The 23,017-nt window shown below is 46.6% G+C and overlaps 2 protein-coding genes across 7 annotated transcripts in view; one reads left to right on the top strand and one right to left on the bottom strand.

Annotated features, from left to right (window-relative positions):
• Window positions 1–22,075, bottom strand: part of SEMA6C (semaphorin 6C) — a 68,722-nt gene extending 46,647 nt beyond the window's left edge. For 2 of the 5 annotated variants that reach the window (XM_042441123.1, XM_042441121.1), the window contains exon 1: window positions 21,742–22,075. The gene's annotated coding sequence lies outside the window, so the exon portion shown is untranslated. Of the gene's footprint in view, window positions 1–20,205; window positions 20,412–21,741 lie in introns of those variants that run through there. The other 3 variants (XM_042441124.1, XM_042441122.1, XM_042441125.1) reach the window with 2 other exon arrangements.
• BNIPL (BCL2 interacting protein like) overlaps window positions 1–23,017 on the top strand; it is a 179,482-nt gene that overhangs the window by 108,883 nt on the left and 47,582 nt on the right. The gene's annotated exons all lie outside the window — the stretch shown is intronic.

The raw sequence follows: 23,017 nt of genomic DNA on the forward strand, positions 1-23,017 counted from the left end.
CAGTGGGGCCTTGTTATGTGCTGGGGTTTGGTTCCAGGACCCCCCATGGATAACAAAATCTGTGGATGCTCAAGTCCCATTATATGCAATGGGCTATTATTATTATTATTATTATTATTACTACAGTGGGACCTTGTTATCCGCTGGGGTTTGGTTCCAGGACCTTCCGTGGATAACAAAATCTGTGGATGCTCAAGTCCCATTATATGCAATGGGCTATTATTATTATTATTATTATTATTACAGTGGGACCTTGTTATCTGCTGGAGTTTGGTTCCAGGACCTTTCGTGGATAACAAAATCCGTGGATGCTTGAGTCCCATTAAATATAATGGCAGAGCAAAATGGTCCCTTGGAAAAAATCAAGATTTGCTATTTGGAATTTATACTTTTGGGGCATATTTTCAAGCCGTGGATGCTTGAATCCATGGATAAAAAATCCGTGGATAAGGAGGGCCAACTGTATATTTTAAAAACACTTTTGTGCTAGGAAAGGCTTTGTATTATTTAGCTGTATCTGTTTTAAGAAGTGTTGTGGTTTGAGCCGTTCTGGAGACCAGGGTTTGAAGGCACACAACAACAACATTTCAACTTTTGTAAGGCACTTTTGACTCCAGAAAAAGGCAATCAATCAATCAATTGTAATAATAATAATGATTTGTATCCTGCCTCTCGCTGTATTGGATCAAGGAGGGTCAATCAATACCATTACCACTCAAACATTTCCAAAGGAACTTCTTGCATATTGACGGATGATCCTCATATTGTCCTGATCGATCTCTTAAAATCGTTTCGTCCTATTCAAAAGCAGGACCCAAACGCAGTAAGGAATCTACCCCTTTTCTAAAATGCGTCTGCTTTATTTCCACATTGCGTACAACTGACCGCACTTGCAACTCGTAGTTTGCAGCAATGAACGCAAGCGAAGGACGAAGGGGGAAAGGAGAAAAACGGGGACATTTTAAAAGCAGCTTAAAAAGCAGGACAGCAATGGATCAGTTGAGACTGTCGATGCCGAAACAGGGCATTTGATAGATATTTAAGCTATTCCTTTAATGAAGATAAGAGGAACTCATCCCAGGGGGTCATTTTAGGAATGCTTTTGGTATTTTGGGACTATTCGCCGAGGCCGGTAGGAGTCAGCCTTGAGAAATTTCCTTCCTTTTAGGGAAAAGGGGAAATAAAGTAAAATAAAATAAAGCAATGGATTTCCAAGAAAACGTCCAGCGGCCGCCAAGGACGCAGAGTCGGCTGCCAACGTGGTGTTTTGGCCGCTCCTTACTCCGCTTGGCATGTCGACATGTGGAGATGTGGCCTTCGGAGGCCCCATGGCAGAGACAGTAGCAGCCAGGATGGCAGAGAAAAGAAAAGGGGGGAAAGGGTGAACCAAAAGTCAGGAGGTCCCCACTGGCATCTCCTCCCTTCCTCCTCTGTCTCCGAGTCCTATCTCTTCCGGAAACCATTGCGCTGGAAAGACATCGGGGTCGAAGGTTGCAAGAGAGCCGTGCTTTGGACGCATGTGGCTTGGGAAAGTTATCTTTGCAAGGAAGGCAGAAATCAGAGGTCCCTAGCTGGCTATCCTGACTAGGGGATTCTGGGAGCTGCAGTCCAAAAAGGTAACCTTTCCACTCTCAAGTGCTGGAATGTTCCAAATAGAAACACTTCTGCTCCAGAAACGGTTGCATTGAAAAGACATCGAGGTGGAAGGTTGCAAGAGAGCCGTGCTTTGGATGCATGTGGCTTAGAAAAGTTATCTTTGCAAAGAAGGTAACTCTCAGAGCCCCCTAAGTGGCTACCTTGGGTAGGGGATTCTGGGAGCTGCAGTCCAAAACAAAGTAACCTTTCCATCCTCAAGTGCTTGAATGTTCCAAATAGAAACATTTCAGCTCCGGAAACCGTTGCGTTGAAATAGCATCATGAATCAAAGTGGTTTGGACGCCTGTAGCTTGCAAAAGCAATCTTTGCAAGGAAGGCAGCTTTCAGAGTCTCGCAGCTGGCCATGCTGGGTAGGGGATTCTGGGAGCTGCAGTCCAAAAAGGTAGGAATTCAGAACTTGCGCCTCTCAAGACATCAATTGACCACAACTTCTATAATTCCAGACTGGCCAAGGATGATGAGAAATTGAGTCATATAACATTAACGCTCAGCCCTTTCCTCTTAACCTGGAGCTGCACTCCTCAAAAGTCGAGAATTTACTCCCTTTGGAGCAGGACTCTGGAGACCAGGGTTCGAATCCCAGATCACTGGACGGTCTTGGGCAAGTCACACTTTCTCAGCCTTGCTTGAAAGCAACGGCAAAGCCTAGAACAAAGCTTTCCAAGAAAACCTCATGATGGGTTTCCCTTAGGGTCACTATAAGTCCGAAATGACTTGGAAGGTACACAACAACTCCCATCTGGAGATGACCCATGAAGACGGGACTAAGACCATTATTTGCTGCTCCTGAAGCGCTGGCTTTGCAAGCCCTTCTTGCTCTCTGCCGCCACAGGGTGAGAGTCCTGCGGGCTTCATAAGAGGAGAGAGAGGAAGATCCATCTCTCCGTGACCCTGAATGAGATGTTAGAGGTGGGAGAAATTGAGCGGAAAAAGAGGCCGACCGGCTGTCACCCGACCATGGCAGTGCGGACAGCTGGGGAACTTCATTAGCGGCAAAGAGAGCGAAGTGACAGCTTTTGGTTATCAGCAGAGAGAAAAAGAAAGGCTAGCCGAAACCGTTGTGGGTCCATGATCCTCTACTGTCCGGTTACAATGACAACAATTCATCGTCATCACGAAATGTACACATGCATAGAAAGGGTGATACTTGGCCTCAAATCAAAGGATGGAGGATGCTTAGGCTGCATCCGCACTGAAGAAATGACCCATTTGGACACAGTTTTAACTGCCACGGCTCCGTTGTATGCGTTCCTGGGATTCCTAGTTTGTTGGGGCACTAGAGCTCTTTCACAAAGAAGGTGAAATATTTCACAAGACTACAGTGCGCAGAATTTCATAGCATTCAACCACAGCAGGTAGTAAGTGGTGTCCAAACGGATCATTTCTGCAGTGCAGATGCAAACTATGCATGAGTTTAGCACTGAAAAAAGCCAAAATAATTCATTTGCACCTGCGTCGAAGTGCTCTGTGACTCCGGCCAAGTCACACTTTCTCAGCCTGAGAGGATGGCAATGGAACATCTGAAGAAACTTGCCAAGAAAACCCTATGACTTATGACTTTACGATGTACAGCCACCCTAAGGCGAACCGTCTTAGGGTGGCCATAAACTGGAAATGACTTGAAGACACGCAACAACAACAACAACAAATTGTTCCTCATTCTCAACTAGGCTGAAAAGGCACCCTTGGCCTCTTGCTGGCCTTTGTCCCCTGAACCTGAACCTATAGTTTTTCATCCAGGAGAGACAATGTTATGGGACATGTTATAATCTCGAATATTTTGGAAATGGTGGCCATGTGGCAGAACAGGACTGTCTGGGCTCTTCTGGAAACACCTGGCACACGTTCTTCTCTTTCTTTCCCTGCCCTCGGCTCCAGCTCACTGCCTGGAAAGAAAGGAAACAGCCGGAGAAGGCTTTTAATCTCCGCCACAAAAGGAGTCGCTTTCTGTCTCTCTCAGTCTCTCTCTCTCTCTCTCTCTCTCTCTCTCTCTCTCTCTCCAGGCTGGCTGGATTTGTCCATTCATCTCTCAATTGCTTCTCCAGAGTCGGCCATCCCAGGCCGGTCCAACCTTAGTTAGCGTGGCTGCTTTGTTCAACTGAGGGGGCCTTTGAGACGACATGAGATCAATGTCTTTGGGAAACAAAAGCGACGCGGGGAGAGCAAGCCACCCAAATGGGAGATGTGGAAAGCGGAGACGGTTGGGGAAAGGCAAGACGCAATACGGCGTTGGCCTTCTCACTTGGAGGCTACACATTTCAGGCTGAGAACCTGTTATCTAGTGCTCGTAGGTATATTTGCTCCCATACATGGGGGTCCCATTTCTCTAACGTTGCTGTTGTTGTTGTCATCCACCTCGAGTCGATCCCGATTCATGACAACCCTGTGGATGAGATGTCTCCAAGAGTCAGGATGGAGACCAAAATGGCATTGGATGGACCTGGACCTAGAACCTGGACTTCCTGGCCCTGAAACCTGGTCTTCTTGGATCTAGAACCTGGATTTCTTGACCATGCAACCTGGGTTTCTTGGAGCTAGAGCCTGGATTTCTTAAGTCCTGTTCATTGGGGGATTCTGGGAGATGTAACCCCTCGCCATAGGAACTTTTCCCAAACCCCAGCTACCCACCAGCGCCCAAAAATCCATCCCCACGGCCATGAGGACCAGGAACTTGAATGCTCCCCTCTTTGCCCTTGGGAACATCGCTGGATTTTGGACGGTCACACTTTTCGTGAAAAAAACCGAACTGAAACGAAAGGAGACACGAGGAAAATGGCGCGGCGAGTACATTGCTGGAGCACGTAGCTGGAAGGACTCCAGCGAAGGAGCCGAGAAGCCAAAGGACGGCTAATAAGAGGGAGATAAAGGGATTGCCAGCCTTCACCAGGATCATGACGCTCATGCGGCCAACAGGTTTGCTTCTAATCCGCCCTCCGTGACCCGCAACAACCTGTATTGAACCAGCCGGATTAGGGAGTCATCGCTCTGCCTCAAGGAGAGGTTTTCTGCAGCTTCGGCCACAATCATCTCCGTTAGCAGCCCAAAAAGGCGGAGGCGGCGAGGGAAGGAAAGTAATCATTATTTCAGAAACAAGTGCACAGGCCTTTTTTTGTGTGTGCAAATGGACCGGAATACAAAAGCAGAAGCGACGGCCGTGCGATCCCATTAAAGCGGAGGAAAAAGAGGTCAGATCTAGAGTGGTGCAGGAGGCTTCCAAGGCCTTACTGGACGACAACAACAACTCCCATCAGCCATGGCCAAAGCATTTCCAGTCTAAATGCAAAGGGTTGTGTAGTTTTACAAGGTCTTTAGCCTTCTCTACCAAAGTCTAAGAGAGCCAACATGGTATATTAGTTTGAGTGTTGGACTGGGACTCTGGAGACCAGGGTTCGGATCCCCACTCAGCCATGAAACCATTGGACAACTTTGGGCAAGTCACACTCTCTCAGCATCAGAGGATGGTAATGCCAACCCCCCTTTTGAAGAAACCTGCCAAGGAAACCCCTTGATAGGTTCCTCTTAGGATTGCCGTAAGTTGGAAACGAGTTGAAGGAACGCAACAAGAAACATAAACCAAAGTGCAAATCCCACAGTTCTGTAAGATGGAGCCAGGGCATTTAAAGTGGTGCCAAGCTGCATTGTTTCTACAGTGAGGAATCAGCGGTTCCCAAACTATGGCCTTCCAGATGCTTGGGACTTCAGTTCCCAGAATTCCTGACCATTGGCTAAGTTGGCTGGGGCTCCTGGGAGTTGACATCCTAAACATCTGGAGGACTAAAGCAGTGATTCCCAAACTTTTGTCCTTCAGATGTTTTGGACTTCAGCTTCCAGACTTCCTGACCGTTGGTCAAGCTGGCTGGGGCTTCTGGGAGTTGAAGTCCAAAACAGCTGGAGGACCAAAGTTTGGGAACTGCTGGTGTAGATTGGTGTAGAAAGGTTTTGCCATGGTCATCCTCTGAGGCTGAGAGAGTGTGACCTGCTCCAGGTCACCCAGGTGATGCACGGATTCGACCCCCGGTCTCTAGAGTCATCATTCAATGCTCAAACCACTACGCCAACTCCTTATAATAAATTATGAGAACGGTGAGGTCTATCACAAGATTTCTAGCAACATCCCCAAGGGGCAAAGAATGGAGTTACTGTTCCCCGTTCCTCGCCGCCGGTCATCTTTTTGCTCCGACTCCTGATCAGTCTTTGTTTCCCCCGGGGAGATATAGCATCCCAGAGCCTCGGTTTCTTAGATCTTAGCCTCTGGCCCAGAGAACAGCGTGTCCTCTGCGGATCTTGTGATGAAAATCAGCTCAAGGATATGAAAAACCTTATTTTTCTGTAGCTGGGATGGTTGTGGTTCAGGGCATCAGGAGACAGCCTTGAGACTTTTCCCAAAGAGGTCACAATGCCGTTGTTTACGGCCTTGGGTTCAGGTTGCAAATGAACGAGGGAAAAAAAAGAAACCCAGAAAAAGAAATTTGGAGGCTGCAAAGTTTCTATCAAAATCCGGGCCGATTCCCCTTCCTCCCGAGTTCTTGCAATATAGGGCAGGTTATAAATATTTTAAGATTTCATCACCATTTTAATTCATTAATTTCCTTTCACTGCTTTCCTTGCTGAAGTCTCCGCCAGAGCTGGGAAAGTGACCTTTTAGGAGGACGCAGTTGCGATTATTGTCCCAAAGCCCCGGCCAAAGTAGTTAGTTACTGGAAAAAAGCAACTCTTTACTCCCTGGTTTGTCAAAAGTAACAACAGACATTAGCTTTAAAAAACTGCAAATGCACTAGCAAGAGGTACAGAAAGGACCCAGAATTAAAATCTCGGCTATCCTTCCACCGTTTAGCAAACTAGAAGAGTAACTAAAGAGTTACAGTTCCAAAAGTTGTCCTTCATTAAGTCCCAACCGTAATGTAACTTAAGTTATGGCTGTAACGTAAATCACAACCATAACGTAATATGCAGAATTAAAGCAGTTTGGCACCACTTTAACTGCCTTGACTCTCTTATAGAATTCTATAGTTTGGGGAGGTATTTTAGCCTCTTCTATCAGACAGCACTGGTTCACCACCAAACTACAAATCCCACAATTATGCAGGCAGCGAAAGTGGTATCAAACCACTTTAATTCTGCAGTGTGGATACATCCAGAGTTATGCTTTTGTTCTCAGAATAAAGGAGAGTTTGGAAGAGTCACATACATCTTTTGGAACAGACAACACAGAAGGAATAATGCAGTTTGGCACAACTTTTAAGTGCAGTGGCTCCATCCTGTAGATGGGATTTTCAGTTTTACTAGGACTTGGGCCTTCTTTTGCCAAAGAGGAATGGTGCCGCAAAATAACTACAAATCCAGGATGCTGTAGGATGGAACCATGGCCATTAAAGTGGTGCCAAACTGCATTAACTGTACAGTGCAGATGCACCATCGAATTCATAGAGTTGCAAAGGAACTCCAAATGTCATCTTAACCAACTAAATAGACAACTAAAACACTCTTGAAAGATGCCCATACAACCTCTGTTTAAAAACCTCCAAAGAAAGGGTAGAAGATCTTGTGTTGTAACTAGTTATAATTTCTAGATTTACACTCATGGCTATATATTCACACACCGGTTTCCAGATTTGGCATTGTTGATGGATCCATTCTCCATCCTTGCAAAACCTCTGCCTCCCAATTGGAGGGTAAAAGTCTCCAGACAAACCAAAGCCTTGTTTTCCCAAAGCATGCAGAAAGAAAACCGCCCGACCGTCTTCCCCTCCTGCTTCTCAACTTTCGCCTCCAAAAATCATTTGGACTCAGCAAAAAGAAAACAGTGCTGGGTTGTTGTTGTTGTGTTTTTTTCCCCCTTTTCCAAATGTCAACATTAATGAAAATTATAGACCTTGGAAGACAAGGCGAGGGAAAGAAACGCTCAGGGGCTTCAACAGAATGGGGCTGATTTCCTAAAAGTAGGGAGACCGGTGTATTTTGCACCCAGCTCAGTTTCCGGTTAAAAGGAACGAGAATTTCAAACATTTACTAAAGTGCATCTGCATTGTTGAAAAATAATGCAGTTCGGCACCGCTTTAACCACAATGGCTCCATCTTACCGAATCCTGGGATTTCCAGTTTTGTCAGGGACCAGCACTCTTTGGCAGAGAAAGATGTTGCAAAACTACAAATCTCAGGAAGCAATATGGTTATAAATATTGGAATAATACAGCAAAACTGTGTTATTTCTACGGTGCAGATGCACCCTAAGAAAGAAAGGTTAACTCCCCGAGTCTATGGACCAAAACGCACTGCAGAAAAATAATCTTGTTTGAGACCGCTTTAACTGGATCAATGCTAGGGAAATTCAGGGAATTGTAGTTTTGGGAGACATTGAGCCTTCTCTGGTGCCACAATAAACTGCAATTCCCAAGATTCCCTAGCACTGAGCCAAGGCAGTCAAAGCAGTCTCAGACTGGATTATTCCTGCAATGTGTTTGGACCTATGGCTGTAGCTGCACTGCAGAAATAACCCAATTTGGCACCACTGTAACTGCAGTGCTTTGGAATAGTTTGCTGTGGCACGAAAGCTCTTTGGCAGAGAAGGCTAAAGGTCTCACAAAACTACAATCCCCAGGATTTCATAGCATTGAGCCGGGTCAGTTAAAGTTTTAAGTCTCGGCCCATGAAGAGCATCAAGTCTTACATTTAAGCTCTCCAAGAAAAAGCAGAGATGGAAGCAATCTGGGCCTCAATTTTGATGTTTTTCAAAAAAAAAAAATAGATTTGCAAAGTTCAACGGCGGCGAGGAGCAGCTGCAGGAGTTGCAAGGGCTTAAACTAAACATGCAAAAAGCCTTTTACTTCCAGCCACCGAGGCACCAAACCCTCACCCCGCCGAGGCCTCGGAGACTCTAAACAAAAGCCCAGGAGAAGTTCGGGTGGATTTCAACCAAGATCCGGAGCCAAGAAGGAGGACGAAGCTGCAAATGGGAGCAGGGGAGGAATAACAAGAAATGGGAAAGGGCCCATTTTGGACAGAAGCCCATCTAAGCCTCCAGCAAAACTGTCCTTCTTTTGCTCCAACGGTTCTCTCTCCTCCAGGCTTGGAGAGAAGAAAACGCACACTGGCCAACATTTCACAGTTGAAAACAGGGACATGTGAGCAAAGATGGCAAAATGTATTAATGAAGTGCAGACAAACTTAGAGAGGATGCAGCAGTTTGCTTTTGCCTGAGCCGACAGAGACGAGAAAGCGTCCGTCTCCTTTGCTGTTGTGTGCCTTCAAGTCGTTTCTAACTTCCAGCGACCCTAAGGCCATGGGGTTTTCTTGGCACATTTCTTCAATGCGGGGCTTGCCATTGCCATCCTCTGGGGCTGAGAGAGTGTGACTTGCCCCAGGTCATCCAGTGGTAGATGGCCGAGCCAGGATCCAAACCCTGGTCTCCATGGCCAAGCCAGGATTCGAACCCTGGTCTCCAGAGTCCTGCGCTCAAACCACAACACTGTGCCGACTCCTCTCCACAACAGCAACAGTTTAATCCAATTACAATGACATCTTCCAACCTTGTTCATTCAAATAAATGCAAATATAGCATTAAAATCAATCTACCAAGCCAGCAGAGCCCTGATGGGTTAGATTACTAAATGCAAGGAAATGGGGGAAGACACCAGGGAGAAGGGATGGGACCTGCCACCCAAAATGGCACAAACCAGAATCTGACCCACTGCCAACATGTTGTGCATCGCATACAGGTTGCTCTCCATCAGCGGCTCCGCGGTTGCCGCATCGATTCGCCTGTTAGCCGGCCCGCTTGACAAATGGCGTCACCCTTTCCAGCCAGCAGCCAAGGAGAACGGGGAGAGACAGCGAGACGGTGATTAATAATCAGCCAGGCATTAATTCAATTCCGTTTGGAGAAGCTGGAGAGGGTCAGCAAACCCACAGGGTACCCTGCGTTTCTCCCCTCCCTCGGTTTTGGTAGCATCACCACCAGCTCTGGCCGGCAGGAATCACAGAATCAGGATCTGGGAAGGGGCCAACGAGGTCATTCAGCCTAACCCCCTGCCATGGAGGAAGACACGGCTACAGCACTCCTGAAAGAGACCTATCCAGCGTTTGTTTGAAAACCTCCAAAGAAGGAGATTCCACCACCCTCCGAAGCAGTCCATTCCACCATCAAACATCTCGAAGTTCTTCCACCTTGAAGTTCTTCCACCATGTTCTTATCATCATGAAATTCATGAAGTTCTTCCACCATATCCTTAGTCTCTTTAAATTCTTCCATCTTGAAGTTCTCCCACCATCTTCTTATCTTGTTTAAGTTCTTCCATCTTGAAATTCTTCCACCATCTTCTTACCCTCATAAAGTTCTTCCATCATGAAGTTCTTCCAGCGTGAAGTTCTCTCATCATCTCCTTCCATCATGAAGTTCTTCCACCATCTTCTTACCATCATAAAGTTCTTCTTAATGTTGAGGTGGAAACCCTGATCTAGTTGTCTCCGTTGCTGCAACCCCTTCTCCAAGCCAGTGGGAGAACATTAGTACATTTGGGATGACAGTTCCCAGAATCCCCCAACCAGCCTGTTCCCAAACCGCTGGCCAACCAATAGGAGTCCTGGCCATGCTGGCTGCTGGGAATTCTGGGCTTTGTAGTCTGCAATGACCAGGTGTGCGAACTCACTGGATGCAATAAAGCAAAAAAAGGTAGAATTGAACATACAACATTTCCCTGTGGGAAGCCCTTCATGCACCCTAGATCATCGCAACCACAAAGATACACCTTTCCCTCACTGCAATGCCCAGTATCCCCTCCTTTCCGGCCACCGCAAAGCCTAAGATGGAGGACAAGGCGTTGTTTAACAGTGCGCGCTAGCTTCTTTGCTCAGGAGACGGATATAAATCACAAGGCCAGGGATGTCAGATACCATTGGCTTCACAAATCAATCTCATCTCTCGCTCAGCTATTGATGGCGGTGTTTGTGCGTGCGCAAAAGATTAACAAGTGTCCGTGTTGCAGGAGAAAGACTGCAACAACAGCTCCAAAGATCACCTGGAACTGAGTACAAACGGTGTGGTGTCGCGGTTTGAGTGTTGGACTATGACTCTGGAGACCAGGGTTCAAAATTGATTTCTGATTTATGGTGACCCTAAGGCAACCCTATTGTGGGGTTTCCTTGGAAAGGTTTGCCCAGAGGAGGTTTGCCATTGCCTTCCCCTGAGGCTGAGAGAGTGTGACTTGCCCAAAGTCATCCAGTTGGTTTCCATGGCTGAGCTGGGAATTGAACCCTGGTCTTCAGAGTCATAATCCAACATTGAAACCACTGGCTTTCTCTGAAAGAAATGCAAAGTACTGTATATACTCATGTTACTCATGTATACGTCTAGAAATGTAGGTTTAAAAATTGACCCAAAAAACCTGAGTCGACTTATCCAAGGGTCAGTGTAAGTACAGTACTTTAACTCTCATTAATATATATATGTATATATATATATATATCCCCTCATGAAAGGCAAGAGTTTAATGTGCCATGGAAGCACTTCACCCCCTTCTACTCTCTCATCCATCCATCCTTTAGTAGAAGTAGAAATAGTTATGCCTGTTAGAATTTTGTACGTCTTTGGCATCATTTTCCATTGCTTCATCCTTTACATCCTTTATTACATGCCCCTAAGTTTTGCCCTTGACTTATCCATGAGTCATATCAAAATCCATAATTTGGGCCCCAAAACCTGCCCTCAACTTATGTATGAGGCCGACTTATAGTGGAGTATATACGGTAATAAAGGGATGGATGGATGGAATGTATCAATAGATAGATGAGGGATAGATTCATTACAGGGTCACCTTCTTTGGAGGGTCAGCGTCACATAGTGGTTTGCGCATTGGACTAGGACTCTAGAGACCAGGAATTTGAACCCGTTTCATTCTGCTTTCCCCCAAACCACAACCCCATTTCGACCAATGCAAAAAGCAACCATTCCTTTCTCCAAGTGCCATGCTCCTTGCAAATGCATCTTTTCCAGGATTGACTTGACAAGTCAACATCCCAAATTCTGGGAAGCGGTGGAATCGAGAGCAGAGCAAAAGAGCCTCTTGTGTTTGGAAAGAAGAAGCCAAAAAAGCACAATCCTAACAGCAAAGCCCTCAGGGATGGCCTGGCCTCACGCAATCTTGCACCAGAGTCGTGGGAAGGCTGCCGAAGAGCCAAAGGGCCCCCTCTGCCACAGTCCTGCTCTGCTGCAATGTCGTTTCATTCCCCAGCTCCCCAGGGAATGAATATCCATCTGCATCAGAGGAGTTCAGAGCATCCCGATTTCTTTTTCTTCTCTGGAAACGGCTGCATCCCAAACATCTGTTCCAGGAACCTCCGGGCGGCAAACTTTGCTCCCTGGGTGCATCGGCCGCTGCGTTCCTCAGCTTCCGAGTGTGGGAACGGCGCATCCCAAAGGGTCCCACATGAAGCTCCTCAGAAGGAATGAAAAGTAGTTGCAGCTTCTGCGGGAGAACGGCAGACCCGTTTCGGGCTGCAGTCTGAACTTTTGCAAGGGATGCTTGGAGAGCTAGCCGGGGATGATGGGGAGGGTAGCCCAAGACCTTTGGAGGAGGTGACAGGTTGAACTTGGACAGCTATTTGGGGATAATGGACATTGTCGTTGATGGGTATTGTACCAGAGCTGAACTTGGGCAGCTATCTGGGGATGATGAGTAGGGTAGTCCAAGGACTTTAGAAGAAGCATCAGGCTGAGCTTGGACAGCTATATAGGGATGATGGGCATTGGAACTGATGGGTATGGTACCACAGCTGAGCATGGACAACTATCTGGGGATGATAGGCATGTAGCTCAAGACCTTTACAATTGGTTGAACATGGACAGCTATCTGAGGATGATGGGTAGGGTAGCCCAAGACCTTTGGAGGAGACACCAAGTTGAACTTAGATAGCTATCTAGGGATGATGGCATTGGAACTGATGGGTATGATACCACAGCTGAGCATGGACAGCTATCTGGGGATGATGGGCATGTAGACCAAGACTTTTACACCTGGTTGAATGCGGACAGCTATCTGGGAATGATGGTTATTGTAGCTGATGAGTATTGTACCACAGCTGAGCATGGACAACTCTCTGGGGATGATGGATATTGTAGCCCAAAACCTTTGGAGAAGGCACCATAAAAGCTTGAGGATGTGATTTTTTAATGATTCTGGCCTCTGGGGGGTCTGGGAAGCATGAAGAATTTGGGACTGTTTGCTGCAAAATCTAAACACAAGAGCTGGCGAACGGATGAGTCAAGAGCCGGTGGGATTTCTCTACCACAGAAGTATTTTTTAAAAGATTCTAAAGAACTGGAATTTCCATTTTAATGGAGAAACAAAAATTAAAAAGCCACCAGTGATTTAATTGTCTCTTTTCCCGAATGCTGTAGCAATATTCTCGCTGGCCGTTCGGCGGACGATCCAAAGGGAAGTGCAACGGCGCAAGGAGTAAAATAGGAAATCTGATCCGGAAATTTAATCACAACAATAAAGCTGAAACAACCAAGGGGATGAATCAACTTCCCTACAAAAGCAGACAGAAAAGGCAAGGAGTTGCCCAAGAAGCCAAAGACGGCAGAAATACTGTCAGTCCTCCATATCCACAGATTCAGCATGAACATTTTCCAAAAAGCAAGGCTTGGTTTTCTGCCTTTTCGTCGACCGCCTTTCGAGTACCAAGCTGGGAGAAAGTGTGGTCATGTGTCTTCAAATCCTTTCCAACTTCATGGTCCTGGAACCAAACCTCAGCAGATGCCAAGAGCACACTATATAATAATATTAATGATGATGCCCCATTGTACATAATGGGATGAGCACCCACAGATTTTAGGATCCCTGGGGGTCTTGGAACCAAGCCCCAGTGGATAGCAAGGGTCCAATGTAATTTGCTGAGTCTCCAATGACAGAAGACATTCATTGGCAGAAGACATTTGACTGCAAGGCTGGCACGGCAGTGCCAAGATGACCATCCTGGATGCCATTGTTGGCTAATCACAAAACTCCACCTTGGGCCCATTGCAATTCCCAAATCCACAGCCAGAACCCACTTTAATTGGAAATGCGGCTCAGAAATGGAAACTCACAATAACAAGACCCTAGAACGGAAACCGAGGTGAGAAGGGAAGGCGTTGAGGGACCATTCCTTCATTATTATTATCATCATCATCATCATCATCATCATCATCATCATCATAGGTTGGCAGCAGGAAAAGGATAGTGGAGTTTCCAGGATTCGACCCCTTCCTTCCAACCTTAGGAGACGAAATCTTCAAGGTTTATGTATCTTCAAGAGCGGAGAAAGGAAAGGAGACCTTCTTGCAAGGTTAGCCCTGCCCTTCCCTTCCCTTGTCTTCCCGGTGGGAGACTCTCGTCTGGCTTGATTAGTAATTAACGATGCAGAAATCAGCTGTCACTCGTTAAACGGGAGACTGGAATGAGCCGGTTGCAAGGCTGTTCTGGCTGTACTCCGTCAAGCCAACATTTGGTTTGTATGTTGCAAGATCTGTCTCTCGGCCAAGCCGGCATCATCCCAGTCCCAAGACCAGGCCTTCCTCTGCCCTGGAGCCATCATGATCCAAATACAAGCTCCTGACTTTTCAAAATGGAGGGTGCATATACATCCGCTTGCGAAGGATGAACCAGTCTTTTGGATAAGGCAGATAGGCCTCCATCCTGTACCCTCCGACATTTCAGGAACGAAAATTGGGATGCATGCATGACCTAGGAACACTGGAGTCTTGCAAAAGCAATCAGAGAAGAACAACCAAGTTGATTTTACAATCCGCATCCTGTCGGTTCGCCTCAACACAGAGGGCAACCCCATTGATTCAATGGGTCCACTTTAGCTGGGACGACGGGTGCACCTACGCCAGCGATTTTCGAACCCCGGTCCTCCGTGTGTTTTGGACTTCAGTCCTCAAATCTCACTGATACAATGGGTCTACTCTGGTTGGGATGACTAATACCCTACAAGTAAAACTTTTCTATGCAAGTCTGTTTCTTGCATTAAAGACTTGCATTAAATCCACACTTGGACTTCAGCTCCAGAAACCTCAGCCATCTTGGCCAATAGGGTGAGATTATAGGAGCCAAAGTCCAAAACACCTAAAGGACCAGAGTTTGGGAACCACTTCATATACACTATAGAATTAACGCCGTTCGACACTACTTTAATTGCCACGGATCCATCCTACAGAACCCTGGGATTTGTGGTTTGGTGAGGCAGGCGCACTCATGGGCAAAGAAAGCTGGAGGTCTTGCAAAACTACAAATCCCAGGATGCCATAGGATGGAGCACCAGCATCAAACGGCATTGTTTCTACAGTATAGATGCACCATATGAATAAGATTCACATCCAGGAATTTTGCATATGCTGGTCTGAATCCTGATTGCTTAAGCCCAGCTGACATAAATCTATTGGATCCATCTGGAAATAGTGAGCCAACCTCAAATCTCACTGGTTCAATGGGTCTACTCTGGTTGGGATGACCAATACCTTACAAGTCAAACTTTTCCATGCAGCTTGTTTCTTGCATGAAAGACTTGCTTTAAACCCACAATTTCCCCACTGTTCATTTGCAAAGCAAAAGTCCCAAGGTGTGAAAAATTGCATGGGAAAACTCATATAATCTTGCACAGCAGGGAGAACTTTTGGGAAATGGTTTATTGTGGTGTAGGAGAATGAAATGAACAAAGATTTGCAAGGAGGGAACCATTTTTGCATTCCTGGGGATAAGAGTGCCACAGTCTTGGGGCAGCCACCAAGAAGGCCCTGTCTCAGCTTTCCAAAAGGCATGCATCTGAAGATGGTGGGACTGAAAGACGGGCCTTCTCTTTAAGATCTCAGGGCCTGGGCAGGTTCATACGGAGAAATACTGTCTCCCAAATAGCCTGGACCTAACTCAAATAGGGCTTTATAGGTCATAACTAGTACTCTGACTTGTAAAAACAGACCATCAGCCAGTGGAACTGTTGCAACAAGGAAACCATGCAAACCCAGTAGCTGCTTTTCGGACCAACCAAAGTTTCCAAATACTCTCGAAACACAGCCTCGCGCAAAGCACGTTACAGTAATCCACACAGTTTGTCCTAATAAATAGATTACCCTAATACGGCCTTTGGGGATTTTTTGTTTCCTCTCTGCCCCAAACAGAGCCACCTTTGTTTTTCCGTGTGGTCTCCTAGCCAAAATATGGAACGTTTCCGAGTTCGGTCCTCGGGGATGCCGCACGTGGCTTGGCTTTGGAGGGGCCCCCCATTGTGCAACCAGTTTGCAAAAATGCTTCTAGAAAGGTGAACCTTCGAATGCCAGGTCTTTTCAGAAATCGATCCAGGTGTTGCAAAACTGCAAATCCCAGAATGCTAATTGCGAAACTTAACGCCCCAAAGAGAGTCCAGGTTCAACACTGAGAGAAAAAGGGCAAGCATTTCCAAACATCAAACCAAGCCAAACTGCCTTGCTTAACTGATTTCCCAGCCTGACAAATTTCTAACAAGCTGCCATCCATTTGCTCAGCTTCAGATACACATTCCCTCCCCCCTTCCGCCTTCCGCCATCTATATAAGCAACATCAATGGATACAGAAATTATTAAACCTGCAGCTCATTCAGCGATATTGACCCATGTCCGCTCAATACAGTCGTAATACACAGCAAAGGCTTGCGGCGTGACGGACGTTTCTCTAACATCCATTTCCAAAACGGAGGCTTCATCTACATCCGTCATGAGCACCTGAATTTAGCCCTAGGAGGTATGAATGTGTGGCAGAAAGCTAAGACCATGGGGTTCTCTGAACATGTGTGTAGTGCGTTTGGCACAGTTGGCATAGTGGTATGAGCGTTGGGCTACAACTCTGGAGTCCAGGGTTCGATTGCCAACTTGGCCATGAAACCTACTTGGTGATCTTGGGCAAGTCACACTCTCTCAGCCTCAGAGGAAGGTCATGGCGAACCAGCTCTGAACAAATCTTGCCAAGAAAACCCCATGATAGGGTTGCCATAAGTCAGGAACACCTTGAAGGCACACAACGACCCTCCTAGTTTCTACTTCAAGACACACAACAACAAATCCCCCAAATCCCTCCTGCCTGGCCAGATTCTGGGAGCTGTAGTCCAAAGAACCAGCTCCTCCAAACTCTAGGCTGTCATCCCCACTACCATCTTATTTGGAAACCTAGAAACCAAGTACTCGTGAAATGTTAAATTTCACAACCCTTCCACAGCTTGTCTGGGTTTGTCTCCAGTCTTGCCATCACAGGTTGGCTGACAACCTTGCATCGACGCAGAGACCGAGAGATTTGGGGCCTCCTTTTGCGGATGAGCCCGAGTTGCCGAAATATTGGCTCTTCCCAAATTAATCGGGGAACCAGTGAATGAGAAAAGACCCCATAGGAACTGTGCATCTTCTGACAGATCTAGGGCACCGGACTGCCCAGATTAGGAGAGGCAGGCAAGGAACGGTCCCCTCCTTTTTCCAGAATGCAAGGCGATTAAATGGCACACTCGCTCTGTGCCAACTCCGCCACGTTCAGATTCAAGGGACTCTCCCTTAAGTAACCTTTTAAAACTTTAAATCCTACTCTGAGTGTGTATATGTGTGTGTGTTTTATTTTCCAGATGGGAAGGGCTTGTGGTTAGTACCCAAGGAGGCCAAGAAAGGGAGCAGAGAAGGACGGCACATTTTCATACCCGCTCAACGTCTCGCAGATCAAATTTAGGACCCGTGTGCCATACAAATGTCAAAAGTTATGAATGAGGAGGGACAGACAAGCCGAGTTTGAATGGTGCTTTTCGTACCACAAGGGCCTCTGTCAAAAATGTTAGTCCAACACTCAAACCACTACACCACACTGGCTCTCATGCTTTGGACTACAACGCCCATCATTTCTTGCCACTGCCTGGAGCTTGCTCTAGGGATTGACAACAACCTCCGGAGGACAAGGACCATGTCTCTCAAGGACCATGTTTACACATAGGAGTTTATCACACAGGGGCTAATTTTGGCATTAAAGAGAGATTAAAATGTATTTAAAGTGTCCTTCAAATAAAGCGAAAATGGCAAGTAAATGGTTATCACACGCAAAGTGATATCGTAAATGCATTGTCGCCAAAATCCCCAAAATAAAAAGATGCGCGTTGATGCTTCTTTGAGACCACTTTAATGGCGGGTTTTGCGCGACGTCATGCGAAATCGTTTCGGGTAATTGTGCGATTTTCCCGGGATATTCAGGGGATAAACTCCCAGTCTCCTTCGTGTGACCAATTCCATACAACTCATCTCAATCCATCCTCCAATTTTTCTTATCCTCCAAACGGACAGAAGAATTCTGTTTTTCTTCCCATGCCTTCCCAGTGCGGTCTAGATTTTTTTAAACACCCTTCCATGTACAAAATCTACTGAACTGTCACAACATATTTTGCAGGGTGTGTAGGTGGGGAGTTGCATTACTCCGTTACCAGGGGGTGAACCCGTCTCATGGCACCCGAAAGACTGGCAAGTCTCATTTCGACACCAGCTCCTCTGCAGCCCGGCCCACTTTCACACATGCCATGGAGGAAACGGGCTTGCCGCCAGGAAAACTGAGGCCAAATACAACAGACCGTGCGGGAACACACAAGGGCCTTTGTTGTCGTTCGCTGTACCCCAGGAGCGGGCGATTTCGGTGGATCTAGGCACAGACAGAGCTTTCAGGCCCTGAGATCCCCCCCCCCCGGGAGATTTGCCCCAATGGATCAAAAATGAAAAATAAAAAGACTCAAAACGATGCAGAAAATGCTGCTCTGGTTTGTTGTGTCCTGGACCAAGGCTCTGGGAATTGTTGCTGTTGCGTGTCTTCAAGTCGTTTCCGAAGTATGGCAATCCTAAGGTGAAACAATCATGGTGCATTTCTTCTGAAGGGAGGTTGCCATTGAGATCCTCTGAGGCCGAGAGAGTGTGACTTGGCCAAGGTGGGTTTTCACGGCCAGGCGCGGAATTGAACCCTGGTCTTCGGAGTCATCGTCCAACGCTCAAAACACTAAACCAAGCTGGTTCTCTCATCCGGTTTGGAAAAACAGATCTCTCCGATTGCCTATTGGGAATGCAAAGGGCCACTACCGGAAGTTTCCAGTATAAAACATTTATTTTTATTTCATTTTAGCCACCAAATAAAAAAGAGTGGCCTAACTTTCACTGCTATGTTACAGAACTGAGGATCTGGATATTATTCCCCCCCACCCAAAGTGTCAGGGACTGGCACCGTCTTTTGTGCCCATTGACTATACAGTATCTGTTTCTTTCTTGCCTAGAAACTTGCCACAAACTGACAGTCAATGATTCGGGGCTCAGCACCGATCCAGAGGCCACAAGCTTTTATTTTATTTCAGGCCATTAAAAAGGGTGGTCTAACATTCACCGCTATGTTACAAAACTGGGATCTGGCCATTGTTTTCCCCCCAGTGTGCCAGGTACTGGCACCATAATTTGTGCCCATTGACTATAACTTTCTTTCGTTCCTTGAAACTTGCACAAACTGGCAGTCGCCGATCCAAGGACCATGGTCTTAGAATAGCATTGGTTCCCCACCTTTGGTTCTCCGTTTGTTTTGGACTTCAGATCCCAAAAAACCCAGCCAACTTGGCCAAGGATCAGGAATGATGGGGGTTGAAGTCCAAATCATCTGGGAAACCAAAAGCTGGGAACCACTGGCTTAAAGGAATGGGAATTAGGGGATTTGAAAACAGGGTTTGGGCCACATACGGCCCTCTGCTTCTGCGATATGCGCACACACAGAGGCCTAAATCCTCTATTCTGGTAACCTGTCAGATATGGTTAGTACTTGGATGGGAGACCGCCAACAAAAACCAGGGTTGTATTTCAGAGGAAAGAACTGGCAAAACCACCTCTGAGGATTCCCTGCCTAAGAAAACCCTGCGAAATTCATGGGGTCATCATAAGTCAACAGGCGATTTGGAAGTCCTATAAACACACAAAGAATAATCCAAGACCCAGTGTGGTATGGCGGGTGGTGTGTTGCACCTAGACTCTGGAAGACCTGGGTTCAAATCCCCACTCAGCCATGGAAATCCACTGAGGAAGGCTATGGCAACAATCCTCTGGAGAAATATGAGAGGATCAACAGTGTAGTACAGTGGTTGGAGTGCTGGGACTTGTGGAAGATCAGGGTTCGAATCCCCATTCAGCTATGGAAACACACCGCCTGCAACCGTGAACAAATTCCATTCCCTCAAAAAGGCACAACACACACATCCCAGAACAAAGTTGGCCTAGAAAAACCTGCGATAGGTTGGCCCTAAATCGGAAAAGACTCGAGAAAGGCACGCAGCAAAAGCAAGAAACATATCCACAGATAGCAACGCTGGCCCTATAGCAAAGTACAACAACATCACAAATCCACCAAATAGGGATCCCTGTTTTGAAGCTTTGCGCCAGATTTCTTCTTCAAGCAAAAGAGGGGGAAATGATACGGGAGGAAGAAAAAATGTGGAAGAAACGAGAAAAATCAAACCAAGTGTAACCCACTAAATCCATTACAAGCGTTGGCTCACCGTTCGACAAGCAATGGGTCTTGGCACAAACCAACCGGGTGGCAGCTGTGAGGATGGGGAAATTATTTTGGGGGGCCTTTCTCTTTCTTTTCCATCCCTTCTTCCAATATTTTGGGTCTCGGCCTTTGGAGAGGACCCAAAACCAGCCTCTTCTTCTGTCCTCCTCTCTTCCCCTCCTAGCTCAGCTGCAAGGCTCCCCAGCTGTGTGAGTTTTGGCCACCCTGAATTGTTTCAAAACAAGAGATTGTGTGTGTGTGTGTGTGTGTAGTTTTATTATTGCCACAGGATGGAAGTCCAGCAGCAATAATATCTACACACTCGCTCAGCTCAGCTGCCAAACAAAAACCGCTGCGCAAACAGACTTTTCCCCCTTTCTCTCTCTCTCCTCTTTCAGAGGAAACATTTCTCTTCTTTCCCAGCAAGAAGAGATGCAAGTTAAAAACAAAAACCAACCCTCCTCTTTGGATAGAAAATAATGTCAGTGTGCAAAATGAAAGATCCCAAGCTTCTTCTGGCATCCGACCCAGAGGATTTTTTGCTGAGATTTTGCTTTTCCTATTCCTTGGCTAAGAAGTTTAGAGGAGAAAACAAACCCAAATGTATATACCCACAAACACACAAGTAGGTCCACACTGCAGCAACAAGGAAAGAGGACCCAAGCCACAACATATTAAGGTTTGGGGTTGGAAAAGGGATAAGGGTGCGTTTACACTGTCAAAATAAGGCAGTTTGAACCCGCTTGAAGTGCTGCAGCTCCATCCTATGGAGATCCTGGGATCTGTAGCTTGGCAAGGGCTTTGGTTTTCTCTGCTGGAGCCTCACAAAAACTACAAAGCCTCAGATTCTGGAAGATGGAGCCAGGGCAGTGAATCCTACAGTGCTTTATAAATAAAGTTTAAGCATAATAATATCAACATCTGCATTGTCAAAATCATATGGTTTGAGATCCCAATGTAGTGGACACAGCGCCGTACATAACACAGAATAAAAGAAAACAGACCTGTCAATGGGGTACATTCTAGATGCACCAAAAAACCAAACCAAAGTCAAGTTTTGTCAACAAAGAAAAGGTCAGTGTTAAATCTTGGGGTGTCAAGTTCCCCAAATCGGAGTTTATTCAACTGAAACTGACCAGCTTTCAGATAGTGCCAAAGCAAGGGTTGTGCCTTCTAAAAAATGGTGTGTGCTTGTGGGTGTTTTGTCCCTCCATTGACACACACCTAGAAGTTGGAAAGGAGGGTGGCCTTCAAGGTCTAAAGAAAGACTGGAAGGGATCCAAACCTTGGAGAGGTTTTTGGGAGTGATGCTCATTTATTTTTCTTTTCAAGGGAGGAATGAATTTAAACAAAACAAAAACACACACCTTTTCCCCCCAATCCTGGAAGAAGGAGCCAACGCTGCTTTTGCCCCGATCAATAAAATAATCATTAAATAATCATTTAAAAAACCACCCTTTTGGTCCTGCCTTTCCAAACAGCACAACAAAGACCCAACCCCAAAAAACCTCTCCAAAAGCTTTCCAAAAAGAAGTCTTACCTTGGATCCCAGGAGCTCTTTCTTCTTCTTCTCTGCGGAGGAGAGGTCCTAAGCAGCAAAGAAAGGGAGGAAGGAAGAAAAGAAAGAAAGAAAGAAAGAAAGAAAGAAGGAGAAAGGCAGGCGAGGAGCCAAGAAACAAATGAAAACAGAAATGATTTAAAGAGGTCTACAAAGGCGCAAAGGCAAGAATGGAGCTGGGGAAGGCGAGCCCTTTGTTTTGGTCTTTGCAAGTTGGAGAGGAGGGAGGGAAAAAAGGAAGGAAGGAGGGAAGGAAGGAAGGAGGGAAGGGAAGAGAAGAGGCAAAGCTTGCAAACAAAGCCCCCGTGCCAAGGCACAGAGGCAGGCACCAAGTCAACGCCTCCCTCCAGCCAATCTCTGCCGTGCGCTTTTACGCGCAGCGCCTCCTCCTCCTCCTCCTCCTTTGGCCAGCCTTGCAAAGGGGGAAAGGCCTCCTTCTCCTTCTCCTCCAGCCCAGGCAAGGAGGATCGGGGCCCTGCTCTCTGCACCAGACCCATAGGGCTCCTCTACAAGGAAAGGGAAGGGGACAAACAGAGCCACACAGGGAGAGACCTCCAAGGCGCACAGGGCACCCTTTTGGAGAGGTGCAGCAGGATGGAGGCAAGGAGGGAGGAGGCAGGTGGGGTGGCATCATTTCTTTCTTTTTTGGGAAGGGGTGACCTTCAGGTTTCCAAGCTGGCAGGTAAAAGAGGAGGATACAGGAGGACCTGGTGTCCTCCTTTTCCCGGACACGTCCTCCTTTTCAGCCTGAATGGATCCCAGAGTGGCCCCCACTTTGGTCCCTCTGGAGAGCAAGGTCTGGGGATGGTGAAGTCCCAGGGGAGGCAATGCCACAGTCCTAGGAGAGCCCTGCTCTGAAATGGCAAAAGCAAGATGGCTTTATTATATGTGTGTGTGTGTGTGTGTGTGTGTATATATATATATATATATATAGAGAGAGAGAGAGAGAGGATAGACCAGGATAGACAGTGACACAAAATCAAGGATCTTTCTCTCTCTCTCTATACACACACACACACACACACACACACACACACATATATATATAGGATAGACCAGGATAGACAGTGACATATAATCAAGGATGGCTCTCTCTCCCCCCCCCCCTCTCTATATATATATGATATACCAGGATAGACAGTGACATAGTCATATAATATCCTTTCTCTAAAATGGCAAAACCAAGGATGGAGATATATATATATATATATAGAGAGAGAGAGAGAGAGAGAGAGATCCTTGATTTTTGCCATTTTAG

This window comes from Sceloporus undulatus, chromosome 9, assembly GCF_019175285.1.
Source record: "Sceloporus undulatus isolate JIND9_A2432 ecotype Alabama chromosome 9, SceUnd_v1.1, whole genome shotgun sequence".
Classification (NCBI taxonomy): Eukaryota; Metazoa; Chordata; class Lepidosauria; order Squamata; family Phrynosomatidae; genus Sceloporus; species Sceloporus undulatus.